This window comes from Phyllobates terribilis, unplaced genomic scaffold (genome assembly GCF_046119375.1).
Source record: "Phyllobates terribilis strain yellow unplaced genomic scaffold, ASM4611937v1 Scaffold_71__1_contigs__length_7168151, whole genome shotgun sequence".
Lineage (NCBI taxonomy): Eukaryota > Metazoa > Chordata > Amphibia > Anura > Dendrobatidae > Phyllobates > Phyllobates terribilis.
In genome coordinates this window covers 5,104,362-5,122,263 of record NW_027362831.1, presented here as the reverse complement: position 1 = coordinate 5,122,263, position 17,902 = coordinate 5,104,362, and positions in this window count along the sequence as shown.

The window sequence follows — 17,902 nt, the reverse complement described above, 5'->3', positions numbered from 1 at the left end:
TTAGCTCTGTACCATCGCTACCAGGATGGTGAACAATGAGGATCCCAATGCCCCTCCAGAGTATACACAAGAAACCAACACAAACATCTCAGAAATGTGAGTAGATTAGAAAGGGTCATCACTGGGAGTTCCAGGCTGATCTATGTACACAACACCAAATATAGGACATAAATAACAGAATATCAAATGCAGCATTCACCGCTTCATGGTTAACGGTCATTGTACTTTTGGCTTCAGAAAATGCAGAAGATAACAGCCCATAATTGTGGCATGTCATGCATTTTTAGCACTGCCTACTCTGTAGGAGAGCTGTAGTATTACTTGCCAGACATTCTTGTAGTTGTGTTCTGATCCATGGAAGGTAGTTTGGAGCAGAAAACCTTCCCCACTATGACAGTCATATGTCCTATTAGGCCTTATAGTCAGTGTTCTTATAGTGAGACAACCCATTTTATACTGTGTTTACTTACGATTTACATGTTTTTCTTCTTCAAACAGGCAGAAAGTATCTGTTCCTGTATGTAATACAGACGATGCTGTTACCATCTTGCCACCCTCGTCCCCATTGCCAGGTATGTACATGTCTACAGCACCAACAATGTGAATGTTGACTTCAAGGCTCCAATATTTCCACATGGTTTTTCTGGTCTACTATGTTATCCATGTTTCATGGATCTCAGCTATGTTGACCATGGGTTCGTACTGTATCCCTATTTCCCTAATTTTGTACAGGAGTTTTTTTTCATGTATTCTGTTTATTACGTTGCATCATCTTTTAACCTAGTGAGATATAGCGACTGTGTTATACTGACACCCTCTAACAATCCTTCCTTACCTATGTCTTGTAGATCACTCAGATGAAAACAACCATCTGATCTCAGAGGATAAGGAGGGCACAAGTGAGGACGATGAGAACTTTATCTTCCGAATATTTGCATCATCATCTTCTGAGAGGCTTTCTAAAGTAAGTATGTGATCGATGAATCCAAAATATGTACAAAAAAGGATCTACAAAATTAAAAAGTATATATATTTAATAACTTATTGTTATCCACATTTAGCACTCTACCACCACTAACGGGATGGTGAACAACGAGGATCCCAAGGCCCCTCCAGAGTGTACACCAGAATCCAACACAAACATCTCAGAAATGTGAGTAGATTATGGGGTCATTACTGGGAGCTCCAGGCTGATATATGTGCACAACATCAAATATAGGACATAAATACCATTATATCAAATGCAGCATCCACCGCCCCATGGTTATGGGTCATTGTGCTTTCAGCTTTCGGAATTGTTGGAGATAACAGCCCATAATTGTGGCCGGTCATGCACTTCTAGTGCTGCCCTCACTGTAGGAGAGATGTAGTATAAAATGCCGGCCATTCTTGGTAGTTGTTTTCCTCTCAGCTCTCTATAAAAGGTAGTCTTGAGCAGAAGACCTTCCCCACTATGACAGTCATATGTCCTACTAGTGCTTATAGTCGGTGTTCTTCTAGTGAGACAACCCCTTTTATATGGAGTTTACTTGAGATTTACATGTTTTTCTTCTTCAAACAGGCAGAAAGTATCTGTTCCTGTATGTAATACAGACGATGCTGTTACCATCTTGCCACCCTCGTCCCCATTGCCAGGTATGTACATGTCTACAGCACCAGCAATGTGAATGTTGACTTCAAGGCTCAAATATTCCCACATGGTTTTTATACAATACTATAGGTCTCTTATGTTATCCATATTATGAGAAAGCAGATCCTATAAGAAGATATTGTTATTGATTTTTTTTAAAAATTTTTCATCAGAATTTCCATCTCATGAAGAAAGAAAATCGGCAATAAATCTGAGTATGGAGCAACAAAACTCAGAAAATGGAAAAAATGGGAAAAAGAGACGAGGTAAGTGTGAGAATCAACTCCATGTTGTGTGATGTCAGTGAGAATAATTCATGTGGAGTAGATGTCATCTGTCAGTGATGGGATTGTCACATGTATGATTGCTGACAATGACCCCTGACCTCTGTATGATAATATTCCTCTGCCGTCCGGCCACAGTGACTGCACAGCATTATCATGTAATATGGAGTCCCATCACTTACATTATATTTATTTCTCTTGTCATAGGTTCCATCTTCCGCCGGATCTTATCATCCTGCCGGCGTGGATTATCCAGGGCTGCTCGCGCATTTGCATGCTGTCACTGTTGCCCTAAAACCATCTAAAAGACGGGACACCTAAGCATCTAGCGCCCTGAAGTCCAGCAGATCCACCATCACTGCTGGAGCTGTATAGAAGGACCTTCACCATCTACCTGTGGCCTTCTGACTGGTCAACCTGGACAAGTTTCAGTAACGCCTCTGTCATCGGGCTCCGCGGTATTCATACTGCTCGTCTGACTTGTCATTTACTGATCACCTGGTATCTGACCTCGGCTATCTTCCTGACTTTGATTTAGTCTATTGATAATGTTCACGATTTTATTCATCCCATTATTAATTAAAAAAAAGTAAAATCTGTTACTGTTGCTCTGATTCTTTTTTGTCTTGAATTCACAAATACTTGTAACTCACTAATTGCTCTTCTTCTCACTAAATGTATTTCTCATTATCCTTAATGCAGCAGTCTCATATTTCTGTCCAGCAGTTACACTGGTGCCTCCACCCTGTACCAGTCATTACACTCATCCACAAACCTCTCCACACTGCTGCACAGTCCTGCATCTCTACCATATCTACACTCCAATGAGCTAAGATTAACATCCTCCATAATCAGGACCTCCCACTCTCATGTCCAAGACATTTTCTCTGCTGCACCAGCTCTCAGGAGTGCACTACTGCAGGCAATCATGTTCATTCCCACTATCATAGATTTTAAGTGTGCAGTAGAAACAGATTATTTGTGGCAGGACTATCAAATCACCTCACTATTCTAAGTTTTTCCTACAGCACTCAGTAGCACTTAATATTTGTACATATACAGATAATGGTTGGTGACAGATTCATGCAGCCTTAATTCCACAAAGATAGAAATAAAAGGTCAACATGTTTCATACATCCAAACCATCCTTAATCATGGCAGAAAAACATAATTTTAAGTTCCCACTATGAATATTTGGTGAGATATCACAGCTGTGTATTTTCACAGCACAAAGAACGCATCTTACAGATCAGCAAATCACAGTGTGCTGACGCTTAGTGTTGTAGTTTTGAACAACACCATCCATTTTATCATATAATGTGTTGAAAAATGAGAAAAAATGCCAGGTTTGGGTTCCTTCATTTTACAGTGTGTATTGTGTTGTAAAAACAAACTGACAAAATGATTCAGAGTCAGTAGTACGATTACTGTGATACCAAACTTATAAGGTTTATATATATATATATATATATATATATATATATATATATACAGTACAGACCAAAAGTTTGGACACACCTTCTCATTTAAAGATTTTTCTGTATTTTCATGACTATGAAAATTGTAAATTCACACTGAAGGCATCAAAACTATGAAATAACACATGTGGAATTATATACTTAACAAAAAAGCGTGAAACAACTGAAAATATGTCTTATATTCTAGGTTCTTCAAAGTAGCCACCTTTTGCTTTGATGACTGCTTTGCACACTCTTGGCATTCTCTTGATGAGCTTCAAGAGGTAGTCACCGGAAATGGTCTTCCAACAATCTTGAAGGAGTTCCCAGAGATGCTTAGCACTTGTTGGCCCTTTTGCCTTCACGCTGCGGTCCAGCTCACCCCAAACCATCTCGATTGGGTTCAGGTCTGGTGACTGTGGAGGCAAGGTCATCTGGCGTAGCACCCCATCACTCCCCTTCTTGGTCAAATAGCCCATACACAGCCTGGAGGTGTGTTTGGGGTCATTGTCCTGTTGAAAAATAAATGATGGTCCAACTAAACACAAACTGGATGGAATAGCATGCCGCTGCAAGATGCTGTGGTAGCCATGCTGGTTCAGTATGCCTTCAATTTTGAATAAATCCCCAACAGCGTCACTAGCAAAGCACCCCCACACCATCACACCTCCTCCTCCATGCTTCACGGTGGGAACCAGGCATGTAGAGTCCATCCGTTCACCTTTTCTGCGTCGCACAAAGACATGGTGGTTGGAACCAAAGATCTCAAATTTGGACTCATCAGACCAAAGCACAGATTTCCACTGGTCTAATGTCCATTCCTTGTGTTCTTTAGCCAAAACAAGTCTCTTCTGCTTGTTGCCTGTCCTTAGCAGTGGTTTCCTAGCAGTTATTTTACAATGAAGGCCTGCTGCACAAAGTCTCCTCTTAACAGTTGTTGAAGAGATGTGTCTGCTGCTAGAACTCTGTGTGGCATTGACCTGGTCTCTAATCTGAGCTGCTGTTAACCTGCGATTTCTGAGGCTGGTGACTCGGATGAACTTAGGAGGTGACTCTTGGTCTTCCTTTCCTGGGGCGGTCCTCATGTGAGTCAGTTTCTTTGTAGCGCTTGATGGTTTTTGCAACTGCACTTGGGGACACTTTCAAAGTTTTCCCAATTTTTCGCACTGACTGACCTTCATTTCTTAAAGTAATGATGGCCACTTGTTTTTCTTTACTTAGCTGCTTTTTTTCTTGCCATAATACAAATTCTAAGAGTCTATTCAGTAGGACTATCAGCTGTGTATCCACCAGACTTCTGCACAACACAACTGATGGTCCCAACCCCATTTATAAGGCAAGAAATCCCACTTATTAAACCTGACAGGGCACACCTGTGAAGTGAAAACAATTTCCGGTGACTACCTCTTGAAGCTCATCAAGAGAATGTCAAGAGTGTGCAAAGCAGTCATCAAAGCAAAAGGTGGCTACTTTGAAGAACCTAGAATATAAGACATATTTTCAGTTGTTTCACACTTTTTTGTTAAGTATACAGTTCCACATGTGTTAATTCATAGTTTTGATGGCTTCAGTGTGAATGTACAATTTTCATAGTCATGAAAATACAGAAAAATCTTTAAATGAGAAGGTGTGTCCAAACTATTGGTCTGTACTGTATATGACGCGCCCCCTGGGCCATATTCTTTAAGGGAATACCCGGAGCCGGATCAGATGGGGGTTGTAGTCTCCGAGTGGCTGTGACCCGGTCCGTGCCCAGGGTGTCAAGCTCAGTGTGTGGCAGTCCTTACTGATGTTACTAAAGTTCTTTTATGTCGACTACGCCACCCGTTGAATTGCGGTCACTACGGCCGCCGCTGCAGCAGGGTCCGCTGAGGCTGATGGTGTTTGTGCAGCTTAGGTAGTATAACCCCCAACGGGAGGGGTATAGCCTCAGGGGGTCAGGTGCAGAGGATGGTGGTTGTGGAAGTGCAGGGATGATGGTAATGAGAGTCAGAGTCGGGTTGTGCAGTTCAGGGTTCTTTACTTACTGCAGATGTTCCGGTCACTCCGGCCTTGAGTGACCACCCGAGCCGTGCTGCGTCCACCAGGTCCTGGACTCGGCCAACCCCCAAGTAGTTCTGGAGCGTGGGTCTGAGCTCCCGTTCTGTCCTGTCCTCGTCTCTGGCCTTCCCCACCAGGGATCCACCTATGTCCGGCTCCCTCGGGCCTTCTGTTGGTAACCCTTGACTCTGGGTCCCCTGACCCTACGCGTGGTCTGCCTTCCGGGTGGATATGGTGGGTGGCCGTGGCAGATGCTGCCCACGGCCACCGGTCTCTGGCTGAGGTATGCTGTAGCCCCCACCAGTTTGGGATCCGGTACCCTGTTGCCAACTCTTCACCCTGTGGTTGTATTTGGGGTCTCAGAGTTCCTTCTTTCTCCCCCTCTGGGTCTTTCTTGCTCTCCTCTCTCACTCTTGGACTGGGGCTGCTCTGCTCTTCTGCTTTCTTCCACTGCTCTGCAAAGACTTACTGACTGACTTCTCTCAGACTCACTCTGATCTTAGATGGTGCCCACCTTATATACTCCCTCTATGTGTGAGCTCAGGTGACCAGCACCCAATGAGCTCCTAACTTTACCCAGGCTGCTCCCCCTATCTGCCCCTACACTACTGGGATGTACCACCCCCCTCCCACTCCAGCCAAGGACAGACTCGGTCGTACCTGCACATTTCCAAGTGGGAGTACCGTTGGTCTGCCCTCCGGAAATGGGATGTGTGTAGTGCATGCAGCTGACTGAGCTCAGTTCCACACTCCATCCTTACCCGGGAGTGGAATATCACACCTCTGGCTGAGGTGCAATACCCCTGTAGCAGCCGAATCCTCAGGGTGCTACATTCCCCCCTGGTAAATCACAGCACGTCCTCGGGCTGTAAGATATAAACAACACCAAAACATACAATTTTTGCATAAACAACATAATAAAACATCATATAAAACTTTTCATAAAAACTTTTCATAAAAACATTCTTGTCTTCTGGTACCTCCGGTCACGGTGCAACTTGTGACCGGGTAAAGTGCGACAGTCTCTTGCAGAAACACGGTTTCCTATAAAACCGGTAGGGGGCGCTTTAGGAAGCGCAACTATATACAAGGGATATGGCCGCTCTCAGTCCTCGGCCAGGTATTAGGAAAGGGATGACCGCTCTCAGTCCTCGGTCAGTGGGGTTAAGGGACACACGGGTTAACAGTTCAGTTCTCTGGTCCCAACGGGGACTATATTAGCAGCAACGGTTCACTGTGCCCCGACGGGCAACTATATACAGCTTCTACTCTGCTGTACTCAACGACGACGTCCTCCTGCTCTTTCTTTGTGATTAACTTTAGCTTCAGACCCGTCCGGGTCCTCTTGCTCCTCCTCACACCGCAGCTCCTCCTCCGTCAGGCGATGCACATTGAGGGCGTAGGGTCCTTTGGCACACTTGTGCCGGGTGAAGGTGACCTCGTCCCCTATATAAAGGTCACGACCTCTGTGTCCCTCCGGTAGGTGGGACTCAACGTCTCTTCTTGTCACGAAGACGTCGCCTGGGGTGCGGTGATCTCGGATGAAGCCCCACCCGTGCTGCATATTAAACTTGATCACAGTCCCGGTGGAAGGGGGACCATGAGCTGCACGGGGACTCCTCCTGGCCCGGCTCTTCTGCTCCGCGCTCTTTATTTGGGCTTGTTGTTCCCGGACCCGCCTCTCTCTCCGCTCCCTCTCAAAGACCTCAAGCTGCTGCCGGCAGCACTCTGCACGCTCCGCTGCGGCTGCCCGGGTCTCCTGAGTGAACCCCATGAGATCTTCTCCGGTGGGGTCCCACTCAAACTGTGCCTCCTCTAGCGGGGGCGAGGTCCTTTTTACGGGCTTCGGAGCCGGGATCAGGGGCTCACACATAGGCCTTGCCCTCTTTTGGAGCTCTTGTTCGTAGTACTCCCTGGGCCAGACAAAGGGCTGCCCGTCCGGCCATGTGTGTTGGGCGAACAGATCTTCTCCCAGATGCGGCACTCTTGGTTTTATGGGCGCGGTGGTGGTGGCGCCCGGGTTGCCCAGGCCTTGCGGCCAGGCCTGGGGCACCTGGAAAGTGAAGGGCACCGTAAGGACGGCGGCGCCCTGGGCTACTTGGCCCTGCGACCAGGCCGGAGGCTCCGCGGAGGTAGGGGGCGCTGTTGGTATTGTGGCGCCCGGGGGTACTAGGCCTTGCGACCAGGCTGGTGGTACTTCCTGCTTGGTCACGCTCGGGGTCGAGGCGTGTGACGTCACAGGGGTCGCAGCTGCGGCTTCCGGTTGAGGCCTAGTCTGTGGCGGTGACGTTGCGGTTACGGGCACGGCAGGGGGTACTTCAGGCTCTGCGACGGGGAGCTGGGGCAGGTACGCGGTTTCCCGGTTTGGGGTAGAGACGTCCCCTTTACCTGCCTCCTTTCGTTCGGCTCCCTTCTCGGCGCCGTCTCCGGCCTTCAGTCCTCCTGCGCCATCCTCAGAGGCGGTCTGTCTCCTCGTCTCGGGTGGCGTGCTCCGCTGACGGGTTCTTGTCTGCTGGGCCATCTCTCGGCTCCACTCCGCTAACGTCTCTCGCTGCACCCGGGCCATCCTCCGTGCGAGGCCCTCCAGCGCAGTCTGTGCACACTCCCAATCTCGGGGGAGCTGTGCCAGGACCTCCACTAAGCCTAGTGGGGTCGTTGCTTCTAGCAGGCTCCTGACCAACGGGTCGGTGCTGCTCTGCTCTCCTCCCGTTGTCTCCAGCAGGCCTTCTGGAGTGGCGACCGGCAACAGGCTCCTGACCACTGGGTCGGTGCTGCCTGGAGTGGCGGCCCGCATCAGGCTCCTGACCACTGGGTCGGTGCTGCCTGGCTCTTCCTCCATCTCCGGGTAGGCTCTTTCTGGACTCTGCTCCAGGCTTCTTGTCTCCGGGTGCGCTCTCTCCAGACTGCTCCAGGCGACACCCATCTTTGCTCTCTTGTTCTCAGTCCTCCCACTTCGAGGGCAGTCCCGGGGCCACTTGGTGATTGTCAGTTCCAGGGGCAGTTCTTTCACGCTGACAGACACCTCTAGCATCACAGTCTCTGTTGGTGGGGGCGGTTTCCACTTTTGGCGCCATGTTCAGTCCTGGCCTACGATGGGAGGCGGCCTCTTGCCACCCTCTGGCACGCCCATAATGGCGTCCGCTCTTCCAAGGCGGGAAACCTTTGGAAATGGCGGGAATCGTCTCCCAGTGGCGGGAAACTCTGCAAATGGCGGGAAAAAGCTGTTAATGGCGGACAACCGGCGGGAATCGATCTGTGATGGAGTCCGATGGCGGGGACCCTCCGGGACCGGCGGGAGACTTCTTTTTGAGGTAAACTTGTTCTTTTCTTCAGGCACGCAGTACCCGGGTGTTGCGGGCACGAGATCCTGCCGACTACGCCAAAGTTGACGCGCCCCCTGGGCCATATTCTTTAAGGGAATACCCGGAGCCGGATCAGATGGGGGTTGTAGTCTCCGAGTGGCTGTGACCCGGTCCGTGCCCAGGGTGTCAAGCTCAGTGTGTGGCAGTCCTTACTGATGTTACTAAAGTTCTTTTATGTCGACTACGCCACCCGTTGAATTGCGGTCACTACGGCCGCCGCTGCAGCAGGGTCCGCTGAGGCTGATGGTGTTTGTGCAGCTTAGGTAGTATAACCCCCAACGGGAGGGGTATAGCCTCAGGGGGTCAGGTGCAGAGGATGGTGGTTGTGGAAGTGCAGGGATGATGGTAATGAGAGTCAGAGTCGGGTTGTGCAGTTCAGGGTTCTTTACTCACTGCAGATGTTCCGGTCACTCCGGCCTTGAGTGACCACCCGAGCCGTGCTGCGTCCACCAGGTCCTGGACTCGGCCAACCCCCAAGTAGTTCTGGAGCGTGGTTCTGAGCTCCCGTTCTGTCCTGTCCTCGTCTCTGGCCTTCCCCACCAGGGATCCACCTATGTCCGGCTCCCTCGGGCCTTCTGTTGGTAACCCTTGACTCTGGGTCCCCTGACCCTACGCGTGGTCTGCCTTCCGGGTGGATATGGTGGGTGGCCGTGGCAGATGCTGCCCACGGCCTCCGGTCTCTGGCTGAGGTATGCTGTAGCCCCCACCAGTTTGGGATCCGGTACCCTGTTGCCAACTCTTCACCCTGTGGTTGTATTTGGGGTCTCAGAGTTCCTTCTTTCTCCCCCTCTGGGTCTTTCTTGCTCTCCTCTCTCACTCTTGGACTGGGACTGCTCTGCTCTTCTGCTTTCTTCCACTGCTCTGCAAAGACTTACTGACTGACTTCTCTCAGACTCACTCTGATCTTAGATGGTGCCCACCTTATATACTCCCTCTATGTGTGAGCTCAGGTGACCAGCACCCAATGAGCTCCTAACTTTACCCAGGCTGCTCCCCCTATCTGCCCCTACACTACTGGGATGTACCACCCCCCTCCCACTCCAGCCAAGGACAGACTCGGTCGTACCTGCACATTTCCAAGTGGGAGTACCGTTGGTCTGCCCTCCGGAAATGGGATGTGTGTAGTGCATGCAGCTGACTGAGCTCAGTTCCACACTCCATCCTTACCCGGGAGTGGAATATCACACCTCTGGCTGAGGTGCAATACCCCTGTAGCAGCCGAATCCTCAGGGTGCTACATATATATATATATATATATATATATACAGTGTTTAGCATAAATCAGTACACCCAAATAGATTTGTCAGCAAACCTGTAGTTTCCTTTCAGAATCATCATTTTATATGGGATACCATACTACAAAATACTCTCGCAAATTTGAGCCATTGAATGCAAACAAGATTTGGTATTTTGCAGACCCCAAAAAAGTAATTTTCTTAACAAACTCATTCAAGATCATGTTTCAAAAATGAGAACATCCCAGTAACAGTCTTAAGAGAAAAGCTAAGTTTAGACAACAAAATTCTAATTAACAAGAACTGAACCACAGGTAAGTGTAATTATTCATTAAACAGATGTCCAGCAGACAGGTGTCTGTAAAAGGAAGTTACTTAATAAAGAAAACTCCTTCCCATTTCATGCTATCAGCAATGGCACCACATAGAAGGGAAATGTCACAAAACCTGAGAAAGAAAATAATTTCTTTGCAATAAATGTGAAGTCTACAAGAAGATCAGCAAAACTTTACTTATCAGTCAGAATACTGTAGCAAAAGTGATGCAAAACTATAACAAAGATGGAACTGCAACCATCTTACAGAGACGTCCAGGCCGACTATGGAAGTTAACACCTAAACAAAAGCGTCCTCTGATGAGAAGGGTAAGTGGCACCACATAGAAGAGAAATGTCACAAGACATTTCTGAGAAAGAAAATAATTTCTTTACAAAAAATGTGAAGTCTACAAGAAGATCAGCAAAGCTTTTCTTATCAGTCAGATGGAAGATAACATCTAAACAAAAGCATCTTCTGATGAGAAGAAAATCGACAGGCAAATTCATTGCTATTAGCTGAAGAAGTAGAAAGCCAAACTAGGGTGAGTGTTTTCCATGACACGACACGGTGTACACTGCAAATGAATGGCATTCATGAGTGTCCTCCACAAAGGAAGCCTCTCTCCCTTAAAGCCCATGAACAATAAAAGTCCGTCTACAATTTGCCAGGGTCCATGCTTAAAACTATGAGGACTACCGGGACTCTATACTGTGTATGTGCATCTTATGTGTATGTCCGTATTTTATGTTTGTGTGCACTATGTATATGCATACGTTAAAATGTGTATAGAGTATTAGCATGTGCAAATTTTATATGTGTGCCTAATATAAATATACATGGAAATGTATATGCAGGTGCAGGGGCGGACACAGACTGTAGTGGGCCCCTGTGCAAGAAATTTTTGGGGGCCCCCCCCTGCGCTTCATAAGGCAACAAAGTTATGTAAACATAACCCCCCCATGTGCAGCTCTCACCCCCCCATGTGCAGCTCACCCCCCGGATGCATCTCTCATCCCCCCCCCCGTGCATCTCTCATCCCCCCCCCGTGCATCTCTCACCCCCCCATGTGCATCTCTCACCCCCCCATGTGCATCTCTCACCCCCCCATGTGCATCTCTCATCCCCCCCATGTGCATCTCTCATCCCCCCCATGTGCATCTCTCACCCCCCCATGTGCATCTCTCACCCCCCCATGTGCATCTCTCACCCCCCCATGTGCATCTCTCATCCCCCCATGTGCATCTCTCATCCCCCCATGTGCATCTCTCATCCCCCCCATGTGCATCTCTCATCCCCCCCATGTGCATCTCTCACCCCCCCATGTGCATCTCTCACCCCCCCATGTGCATCTCTCATCCCCCCCACTCCTAGTTAATTAATTGTATTTAAGAAAAATAAAACTTGTTATACTTACCCCCATGCGATCCCTGCAGAATCCTGGCGCTCGTCCACGTCGCTGCCACCAGGTTCTCCTGACGTTCGGCCATGTGACGGTGCCACATACATAGCCAACAGCTTTTGTTTTGGCCAAAAGATTTTTAAAGCCGCCACCACGATAAGGTAGACTCTTCTGGCTGGGCCCTACTCTAACCTATTAAAATTTTCTTAAAATATCCAATACTCTTTTTAGATATATTTTTATTTAGTTTTCTTTAAGGGAATGTGTCATATACATTTTTTTTTAAAATGACCAATAATACCACATACAGGGAATACCGCCACACCATCACCAGACCACATATTACCACAACATAGTGACCGAATAATACCACACAGAAGGGAGAAAAACTGCCACACCATGACCAGACCACATATTACCACCACATTACTAATATTACCACCACATTACTAATATTACCATAAGTGTCATTATACACGGGAGCTCTATACATGGTATGTATAATGTAAGTGTCCAGGTAATCTAGTGATCACCAGTGACATTATACACAGGAGCTCTGTATATAGTGTCAGTGTACAGGTAATACAGTGATCACCAGTGACATTATACACAGGAGCTCTGTATATAGTGTACAGGTAATACAGGGATCACCAGTGACATTATACACAGGAGCTCTGTATATAGTGTACAGGTAATACAGGGATCACCAGTGACATTATACACAGGAGCTCCGTATATATTGTCAGTGTACAGGTAATACAGTGATCACCAGTGACATTATACACAGGAGCTCTGTATATAGTGTACAGGTAATACAGGGATCACCAGTGACATTATACACAGGAGCTCTGTATATAGTGTACAGGTAATACAGGGATCACCAGTGACATTATACACAGGAGCTCTGTATATATTGTCAGTGTACAGGTAATACAGTGATCACCAGTGACATTATACACAGGAGCTCTGTATATAGTGTCAGTGTACAGGTAATACAGTGATCACCAGTGACATTATACACAGGAGCTCTGTATATAGTGTACAGGTAATACAGTGATCACCAGTGACATTATACACAGGAGCCCGGTACATAGTATATAGTGTAAGTGTACATGTAATGCACTGACTCACTGGTGACGTCTCTAGGTGAAGTCCTTCAGCTACTCTTTTCTCCTTCATCCAGCACAGACCGCCATCACGTCTTCCAGCCAGGACTCGTCTCTGCATAAAATAACACAGTTATCTAGAGCACATTCCCCAACTTCTACATTACGCAGCTGAATACAGACGTGCATCCACCATCAATATATGGTTAGTTATTATGCAACCTACCATTCCAAATATAAATTGTAATCCACCACGGTGCCCCCATTAACTGTAAATAGGCACTTAATATATAATTTAATTAGAACCTCTACTCTATACTTCCTGCTCCCTGCATTCATTATTTACATGCACCCCCTGCCCCAATTCATTATATCATGTCCGTGCTCTCCCCACCCCATCGTCATTTATCATTTACTCTCCCCCACCCCACATTCATTATGTGCAGCTCATTATCCCCCTACTCCCAATTCCCCCATGTGCAGCTCATTTTCTCCCAATTCCCCCATGTGCAGCTCTCATCCCCCCATGAGCAGCTCTCACCACCCCCCATGTGCACATCTCTCATCCCCCTCCCCCACATGTGCCCCTCTCTCATCCCCCTCCCCCACATGTGCCCCTCTCTCATCCCCCTCCCCCACATGTGCCCCTCTCTCATCCCCCCCATGTGCAGCTCTCACCACCCCCCATGTGCCCCTCTCTCATCCCCCTCCCCCACATGTGCCCCTCTCTCATCCCCCTCCCCCCCATGTGCCCCTCTCTCATCCCCCCCATGTGCATCTCTCATCCCCCCATGTGCATCTCTCATCCCCCCCATGTGCATCTCTCATCCCCCCATGTGCATCTCTCATCCCCCCCATGTGCATCTCTCATCCCCCCACATGTGCACATCTCTCATCCCCCTCCCCCACATGTGCCCCTCTCTCATCCCCCTCCCCCACATGTGCCCCTCTCTCATCCCCCTCCCCCACATGTGCCCCTCTCTCATCCCCCCCATGTGCAGCTCTCACCACCCCCCCATGTGCCCCTCTCTCATCCCCCTCCCCCACATGTGCCCCTCTCTCATCCCCCTCCCCCCCATGTGCCCCTCTCTCATCCCCCCCATGCGCATCTCTCATCCCCCCATGTGCATCTCTCATCCCCCCATGTGCATCTCTCATCCCCCCCATGTGCATCTCTCATCCCCCCATGTGCATCTCTCATCCCCCCATGTGCATCTCTCATCCCCCCACATGTGCACATCTCTCATCCCCCTCCCCCACATGTGCCCCTCTCTCATCCCCCTCCCCCACATGTGCCCCTCTCTCATCCCCCTCCCCCACATGTGCCCCTCTCTCATCCCCCCCATGTGCAGCTCTCACCACCCCCCCATGTGCCCCTCTCTCATCCCCCTCCCCCACATGTGCCCCTCTCTCATCCCCCTCCCCCCCATGTGCCCCTCTCTCATCCCCCCCATGTGCATCTCTCATCCCCCCATGTGCATCTCTCATCCCCCCATGTGCATCTCTCATCCCCCCCATGTGCATCTCTCATCCCCCCATGTGCATCTCTCATCCCCCCCATGTGCATCTCTCATCCCCCCACATGTGCACATCTCTCATCCCCCTCCCCCACATGTGCACCTCTCTCATCCCCCCATGTGCATCTCTTATCCCCCTCCCCCATGTGCATCTCTTATCTCCCCCCATGTGCATCTCTTATCCCCCCCCCCATGTGCATCTCTTATCTCCCCCCATGTGCATCTCTTATCCCCCCCCACATGTGCACCTCTCTCATCCCCCCCACCCCATGTGCATCTTTTATCATCTCCCCCCCACGTGCACCTCTCTCATCCCCCTCCCCCCACGTGCACCTCTCTCATCCCCCTCCCCCCACGTGCACCTCTCTCATCCCCCTCCCCCCACATGTGCACCTCTCTCATCCCCCCCACCCCATGTGCATCTTTTATCATCTCCCCCCCCCCATGTGCATCTCTTATCACACACACACACACACACACACACACCTCCCATTCCCCCCACTCCTAGTAAATTGTATTTTGAAAAAAACAAAACTTGTTATACTTACCCCCATGCGATCCCTGCAGAATCCTGGCGCTCGTCCAAATCGCTGACAGCAGGTTCTCCTGACTTCCGGCCATGTGACGGCGCCGTCACATGACCGGAAATCAGGGGAATCATGAAGGAGCTGCCGCAGGAGCGCAGCGCAGCGCTGAGATGTCCCGGACCCGGCGCTTAGCATGGGGCCGGGGGCCCCATGAGGAGAGAGACTAACAAGAGGGGTCCCCCAACGGGGCTCCAAAGGGGCCCCTACCGGCTGGGCCCCACACTGGAGTCAGGGCAGACATGCCCTGATGGCGGCCCTGCTGGAGGCTGGAGGGGCCCCCTCTCCCTCGGGGCCCCCGTTCAATGAACCGGCTGCACGGGCGGTAGTTCCGCCCCTGTGTAGGTGGTGCCTGATGGAGGGTGGGGGGCCCAGATCAGAAGTCCTGATTAAGGGCCCTTCACTGTCATTGTCTGCACCTTATATAAACAGTAAAATCTCCTTTAATAACTGGACTTCCATTGGGGTGGACTTCTCATAGATGGCCAGTAGGCATACTATATTGTGAATCTGGGCATCTCTCACAGAAAATCTGATCTGGATATGAGGGTGGTCTTCTATAAGCGGTGATGTTTTGGAGAGATTTAGGGAAAAGTCCCAATGCTTATCCATCGATCTGGTAATTTGAGTAAAATATTTGTGTTGATAACTGATCACAAAGTCACAAAATATGTAAGATTTGGCATAACCTGGCTCATTTTTCAAAAAGTTATGCTCAATTTTTTTAGCACCAAGTTTTGTTGCTTTTTTGTAGACTTACACTAACTTAGTATATTGTGTGAGAATTAAATGAATTATGAATTAGTTGGCGCATTTTACCACACTCTGGTGGTCCCTGACAGTCCTTCTTTACCGGCCCTGTAGTGATGCCAATGTAAACTTCCAAGTGACCGCGCAGTCAATCACTGTCACGAATGCAGGACAACCTATGATTAGCTAATTTTTGGGAAATCCTTATAACAAAAGGGGATTGAAAATATTTACAATTATTTTAAAAGCATTAAAAAAAAACAGACCCAATACTTATAATTAGTTTGTTGAAAGTAGTCTAATTAAAGGGAGCTGAAAGGATTAGAGATTATGAACCCGATTCACCAGTGTTTTTGCCAGAAAACTGGCATAAAGCTCTTGAAAAGTTGCAAAGTTTTGTGACTTTTCCCATTTTCACATAATTTTAACTTCTTTAAAGCCCAAGACGTACTGATACGTATCTGCGCCCTGGGACTTAAGAGCCTGATACGTATTAGTACATCACAGGCTGTGCGGGCGTGATCGCCGCCAGGTGTCAACTGATTGTCACAGCTGACACCCGGTGCTATGTGCTGGGAGAGGTCCCGCACATTAACCCCCGCAATGCTGCGATCGAAGTCGTTCGCAGCATTGCGGGGGCAAGGGGAGGTGATCGGGATAGTCACCTCTCCTGCCGGCGTCCAGCAATGTGTGCCGCGGCTTCCCGGATGTTGCCATGATGACCCGATTCACTGAGGGGTGCAGTTTTAAGAATGGTGTCACTTTTTGGTATTTTCAGTCATAAAGACCCCTCAAAGTGACTTCAAATGTGATGCGGTCCCTAATAAAATGGTTTTGTAAATTTTGTTGGAAAAATGAGAAATCGCTGGTCAATTTTAACCCTTATAGCTCCCTAATAAAAATAAATTTGGGTTCCAAAATTGTGCTGATGTAAAGTAGACATATGGGAAATGTTATTTATTAACTTTTTTTGTGTGACATATCTCTCCGATTTAAGGGGATAAAAATTCAAATTTTGAAAATTGCAAAATTTTCAACATTTTCACCAAATATCTGTTTTTTTCACAAATAATCACAAGTGATATCAAAGAAATTTTACCACAATCATAAAGTACAATATGTCATGAAAAAATATTCTCAGAACCAGGGGGATCCGTTGAAGCGTTCCAGAGTAATTACCTCATAAAGTGACAGTGGTCAGAATTGTAAAAATTGGCCTTCTCATTAACGTGCAAACCACTTTGGGTTGTAAAGGGGTTAAGGACTCTACCTGCATATACAGTCATGGCGGAAAGTGCTGGCACCCTTGAAATTGTTTCAGAAAATTACACATGTTTTATTACCCGCATGTTTATTTCCTTTGTGTTTATTGGAACAACACAAAAAAACTGAGAAAAAAAAGGCAAATTGGACATAATTTCACACAAAACTCCAAAAATGGGCCGGAATACATATATATATTTTTGATGGGACAACACTGAAGATGCGACACTTTGATACAATGTACAGTAGTCAGTGTACAGCTTGTTTAACTGTAAATTTGGTGTGCCTGCAAAATAACTCAACACACAGCCATTAATGTCTAAACCGCTGGCAACAAAAGTGAGTACACCCCTAAGTGTGTTCTCAGCTGATGTTATTTGTTGGTTTTTCTTTGCATCCCGAACAATTTTCTTGGCAGTTGTGGCTGAAATTTTTGTTGGTCTACCTGACTGTGGTTTGGTTTTTACAGAGCATCTGATTTTCCATTTGTTAATCACAGTTTGAACACTGCAGACTGGCATTATCAATTCCTGGGATATCTTTTTGTATCCCTTTCCTGTGTTATACTCTTTTTGCCTCCCTTTCCTGTGTTATACAGTTCAACTACCTTTTCCCGTAGATCCGTTGATAATTCTTTTGCTTTCCCCATCTCAAAATCCAGAAACGTCAGTGGCTGGATCCCAGAAACTCACTCAGCTTTATGCACACACACTGATTACAAGCAAACAGGTCATAGGTGAGGATGTTACCCTTAGTAGCCATTCAAACCCATTTGTGTCAAATTCTGTGCATGTTATCAGGCCAAAATCACCAGGGTATGTGAACTTTTTAATCAGGATTATTTAGATGTTTTTGGTTGTCATTAGTGATGAGCGAGCACTAAAATGCTCGAGTACTCGTTGCTCGGGTCGAGTAAATTGAAATACTCGGGTGCTCAACCCGAGCAATGAGCCCAATA